General features: G+C 49.1%; 1 long non-coding RNA gene across 1 annotated transcript; it reads left to right on the top strand.

The window, feature by feature from the left end:
• Positions 1-746: 746 nt before the first annotated feature.
• Positions 747-1,749, top strand: LOC136019986 (uncharacterized). The gene is made up of 2 exons (XR_010615145.1): positions 747-805; positions 1,053-1,749. It is a non-coding gene; the product is annotated as an uncharacterized LOC136019986 (long non-coding RNA).
• Positions 1,750-5,986: the final 4,237 nt, after the last annotated feature.

Here is a 5,986-nt window from a genome sequence, read left to right as displayed (position 1 = left end):
AGGAAACCCTCCCAGTTCTTTCAAACGTGCCAAAATGCACCCTAAAGGACTCTTTTTCAAGATCTCTCCCCTCTGCTGATTTCCCATTATCAATCTCACGTTCTCACACACACACACACACACACGGGATCCCACAGACACACTCCACACAGTTACAACACTTGAGACAGAGACTAAAATTGTATCAAACTAACAACAGTTATAACAACCTGCCACCGATACCAAAATCACAAGACCAAAATCATCACTATAATAGCCACAAAATAGACACTCCACAGTTACAACACTTGAAACAGAGATAACAATTAATAATACATTTATAACAGTCTGTCACCAATACCAAAATCACAAGACCAAAATCATAACTATAACAAGCCACAACGTAAGTCAAATACCAGTAAAATCCAAAACCTTTTCTACAAGACGCCCACCTCGTCTTGCAGGACCTCAACCACAAGATGCCCTCTGCTTCTTGCGATTGTGTCCTGGGTTTACCAGGAGCCGTTTTGCTCCTTCTTAGTAACTGGTTCAAGCTCTGTGTTTTGACTTCCAGCCTGGGCAGACAGCTGATAACACCGATTGGTTTTAACTGTTGTTAAGTAATGTTTATTCTGGCCAAGGACTTTGTGAGTCTCATGCTGTGCTGGGGACGAGGGGAGGCCGGGAGGAAGCAGAGACAGGACACCTGACCCAAACTAGCCAAAGAGGTATTCCGTACCACAGCACGTCATGCCCAGGGAGGTAACTGGGAGTTACCCGGAAGGGCACTCTCTCTCTTCGGGGGGGTCGAACTCGTTCGGCGGTGGTATCGTATTCTCTTGTTATTTTCTCTTATCAATATTATCATTGGTGGTAGCAGTAGTGATTTGTGTTGTACCTTGGTTGCTGGGCTGTTCTTATCTCAACCCGTGGGAGTTACATTCTCCTGATTCTCCTCCCTATCCCACCGGGAGTGGGGAGGGTCGGGGGGGGAGGGGCGAGTGGATGAGCTGTGTGGATCGGTTTAAACCACGACAGATTGTATATGGGTAAAACCAAAATCTTTCTTGCAGGACCCCAACCACGAGATGCCCTCTGCTTCTTGTGCGTATACACCGATAAAATGCAAAACCTTTTGTACAAGACGCCCACTGCGTCCTGCAGTGATACAGGGTTAATAAATGTACATGGGAACAATACAGGGGATTGTATAAGAGAGTTAGAAGAATTCCTTGCTTAAACAAAAGTATTGTCTGTTGTAAACACCTATCATGCTTACTAAACAGAACAAGGCACAAACTACTGATAAGGGGAGGAGACAGAGGCCTGATTCTACTGATAAGCAACTATTGACAAGGAAATGCGAATGTCTGGGTCTATTGATAAGGGGGAGAAGCTGATGATTTATGGATGAGGTACCGACTAAACCCTAAAGCCATGCGCGAAGATTAAAAGGTGAAAAGTTTAAGAAGAGGAAGACTCGTTTACTTCATCTTGAGGATCCCTGCCCACAGGAGGAAGACTCATTTACTTCATCTTGAGACCCCTGCCCATGACCAGAGGGGGCACTGCGCAGGCGCAAAGGACCTTCTAGCTCATTATAATACGAAGCGGGGACACATACTAAATACGTATAGGCGTATCAGTAATCTAATGCATATGTATGCCTTAAGGGAATAAATGTAAAGGAAAAACGACCCTGGGTGTGCATGCTTTGGAGGAACGATCCCCATGCACCTCAGCGCTGAATAAAGCATACCTACTTTACAACTTTAACGAGTTGTGGAGTCAATCCGCGTATCAACCCAAGTACCAACATCTAACTGGCCTCAGCAGACAGACGCCAGACCAGACCAAAGAGGTCCTGGGGAAACCATTTCAGAAGAACACAGGTAACTGAAATCACTTCCAGGGACCAGGGTCAGGACTGGCTGGGAGCAGGGACACAGGAGCCAGCACATACCGAGCTGGCCGCGGTGTAACTGCCAGGCACACTTGAGGGACTCCGGCACCGTGTGGTGGCAGCGAGTGGCAGCAGCGAGGACGGGCCTGGTGTCACCGGGCAGCCACAGCAAGGCCGGGCTGGAGCTGCCACACAGCCGGAGCACCACAGCCTGAGCTGCTGGGAGAGACGGGACAGAACTGGTGACACTGGTGACACACACACAGGGACACACACGCAGGAGTTGCTGCTGCTGCCCAGCCCCACATCCCCATGCCAGGCACTGGCAGCACTCTGGGAAAGCTGGACGCATCCCCACAGTCATCACTGATGGACACAAGAGGTGAGAGAGAGCTCATGCACTGAGGAGGGGAGAAGTGGGTGGGATCAAAGGAAAGGCCGAAGAGGGCTGGGAGGCCCATTTTCAGCCTCTTCTCTCTTGTTGGCCTCCCCCCGTTTCTGGGATAAGGGCAGGAGAGGACCGGGAGGGAGGCTGGAGCTGCACGTGAGCCCTGCCTGCCCCCAGCTCCTGCCCATCACTCACGGACAGCAAGGAACCGTCAGGGGCTCAGGGAGATTTCTAACCAACCTCAGCCCATCCAATGCAGCAGCTGCAGCAGCAGCAGACACAGGGCGTCTCCTGCTTTGTGACTCCCAGCAGAAAACAGTCCTGGGAAACCAATGAGCACCCAGGATTTATCAGGCAAAGCAATTCCAGAAGGGACCACAACAAAGCAATTCCAGAAAGGACCACAACGTGCTGCCAAAGCCTCATCTGCTGCAGGTTTCGGCCTCTCTCTGGCCTCCCCACTTTGAATACCCCATTCCTGGGCAGAACTACAGAGCTATGGGACAGAGAGAAAAGTGACCCTGGGTAGAGGCACAGGGAGTGGAGGAATCCAGGCATTAGGTCAGTTCTAGAAGAGCATCAAAACACTGAGGAGGAGGATGAGGGGGATCTCTGCTGCTTCTGAAGGACACCACCAGCACGGAAGAGAATCCAGCCAGGGTTAAATCTTAGCCTGGAGATCATGGGACCATTTCTCAGAGGGAGATCTGTAACAGCTCCTCAATGCAAGGGCAAAACCTTCCAAGCATTAAGATGTGAAGCCACACAGAGCACCCTGTCCTGGTTATCCATTCCTGGAGGGCAGCTCTCAACCCAGCAGGATTTAACAGCACTTTGGTCTCAAATGCACAGAAATGTGGCACCACTGGGGAGACACAGACTCGGCGAGCTTTGCTTATCGAAGACTTGTGATTTTCCGCCATGCTCTTTCAACACTGCAGCTATGGCTGCCCAACCTGCTTCTCCACTCCAGGGCTGAAGATTGCAGAGCTCTCGAAGTTGGCACTAATGTTAGCATAAGAATAAATACATAACCACCGGAATGGTTATATGAGGTGCTTTATTGCAGCGCTGGGAAACCAGGGGCACTCGCCCAAATCTGGCTTCGACCTCGTCACATCGTGTTCGCAATTTATACACTAAAAATTTGGTCACTAATACACATGCAACACGGATTACATCATTAACTAATACATGTGCAGCACCTTTCTGCTCTTTGCATATACACCAACCATTGTGTGGACGCCAGCATTCTCTTATTCTCACTTGACTACCCTTGGTGTGTCCATAATTTCTGCTTCGACAGACTTTCACAATACTTTCTTAAATCCACCCATATACCCTTCACCATATATGGTTATGTTGGCTCTTGCCACCAAGCCTACCATTGTTAACATTGGCTACTGAATAACTATGGTACGAAACTACAAACAATACTGCAAAATTACAGTATTTCCAAAGCCACACTATTGATTTATAAATTGTTCAAATATAATCATTTCTACTATTTATATAGTTATCGTAAAAAATTCGCCCCTTTTTCTAACACTAACAATAAAATCAGCTATTCCATGCTCTCAGACAACAACTCGCCGGGCAGGAACAAACTAAACCAGAGGCAGCTCTGGGGGAAAAGCCTGGAAACAGTTTCCTAACAGAACACGGTCTGAGGTGGGGACGTGCCCCTTCAGCAAAGGCTCACGAGGTTCCTGGCCTCAAGTCACCAGCAGCTTCAGCACTGCACAAAGATTCCAACTTGGAAGTGCCAGATCTGCAGCCACCAAAATGCAACCCCGGCTCCTGGCAGCTGCAGGAATCAGCCACCACGTCACAGACATGGACCTTTGAGATCATCGAGTCCAACATTAACCCGGCGCTGCCGAGGCCACCGCTAAACCCCGTCCCCAAGCGCCACGTCTACACATCTGTTCAACCCCTGCAGGGATGGTGACTCCACCACTGCCCTGGGCAGCCTGTTCCACGCTTGACAACCCCTTCAGTGAACAAACTGCTCCTCATCTCCAGTCTAAACCTGCCCTGGTGCAAACTGAAGCTGTTTCCTCATGTCCTGTCACTTGTTCCTTTGTGAGAAGAGACCAAACACTGCTGTGAAGCCCACGAAACTCCTTAGAGATGCTGACTGAGCTGCAACACCCTGAAAGACTCCCGGATTCTCGCTACAGACTGAGGAACTGGGGCACCAGAGAGCTGACACAGCCCAAGCCAGAGTTACCAGGCACCTGAAGATACACCACAGCACTTGTTCGTCCCTTTGGTGGTCTCCAGCCAGGCAGAAGATGAGGTTTTGTAGAACAGCCAACGCTCAGTCCTGGAAGAACACTTTCCAGCGCACACACACTGAAAATTCAGTACAGGAAAAGGAACTCTCCACTTCTGATGTGCAAGCTCAAGCAAATGAAGAAAAGCCACAGCTAGGGAAAAGCAGGACTTGGCTAAGTTCCAAAGCCAATACGCATCATAAAGAAAGGACTTAAGTCCTTGAACCAAGCACTACGACTCACAAAGCATCAGCCTGTTCTTTAGGATGCACAGGAGAGGAGGCTCTGCCCAGGTTTTGCTATCAAGAAACCCCAACAGGGAAAGGAAAAGAGCAGCCACCTTGTTTGCCCACGCCTGGTGTCCTCAACACAGGACCCAGAGCTCACCTCCAAATCCCTTTCGCAAGTGGCCTCTGCCCGGGGCAGCTCAGCCCTGCTTCCATCTTTCTGCACATGTTCCTTTCATCTCATCTTCTGCCAGTATCAAAACTCACCAGAGAACACACAGAGGCAATGGTGAGTGACCCAGATACTGAACCTCATCACTGAGACCTCCTGCTCCTCTGCTGTCGTTGCTGGAAACAGACACCACCGACAGCACACAGAGAAGCCTCGAATGAAAGCTTCCCAAGAGATCCTAAACCTGAGAGGAGCTGCAGCAACCCCAGAGGCTTTACATTCTGGCTCTGGTTGACCATGAAGGCAACAGCTCTCCCACCAGGAATCAGGTCTGGGAACAGCCAGCTCTTCCCCTTACCTTTATGCTTTTATCACCTTTATCCTGCCCCAGAGCCCACCAGGCAGTGGATGAAAGCCAGGAGCAGGCTCAGATCCCCCACGAGCAGGAGGAAACACTCCAATGTGTTGTGAGCTGAGGAATTCCCTTGAGAGGGAGGCCAAGAGACAGGCTGCGAGGGGAAGAGTGTAATAAGCACATCAACGTATTGGCTTTCACAAATCATAGCCGTTGCTATGTGGCTATAACCGCTGTGAGTTCCCAAAGGTCGCTAAAGACACAAGATTAGACAAGAAGCTGAAAATGGCCAGAACTCTTGAGCAAAAGGGAGTCACATAGAAAAACAATTTATAAAGGTAAAAGAAAAGGGGGGGGGGGAGCTTGGTATAAGAAAAGCCAGTGCCTGAAAAACATAGGGTTAACGTACTTTTAGCCTAACTTAGGTCGAAAATAAAGAACAATGTTTGTGTTGTAAGTCTGTGGAATTTAGTGGCCCCACTGAACATGAATGAATGATTTCACACCATCCTTCTACTTATCAGTTAGTTTAGAGACAGTGCCTCCCAAACATCTGCTAGCTTGGGATACTCCTTATCTGCCCATCCTGCAATAAATTTTGCAGGAAGGTCACACTCTCCCAAATCTTTTCCAGCTATCAGAAGAATTACAGATATGGCTGCTTTCAGCTAGTTTTGTGATTA

This window comes from Lathamus discolor, chromosome 10 (genome assembly GCF_037157495.1).
Source record: "Lathamus discolor isolate bLatDis1 chromosome 10, bLatDis1.hap1, whole genome shotgun sequence".
Lineage (NCBI taxonomy): Eukaryota > Metazoa > Chordata > Aves > Psittaciformes > Psittacidae > Lathamus > Lathamus discolor.
This window is presented reverse-complemented; position numbering and strand designations above follow the sequence as displayed.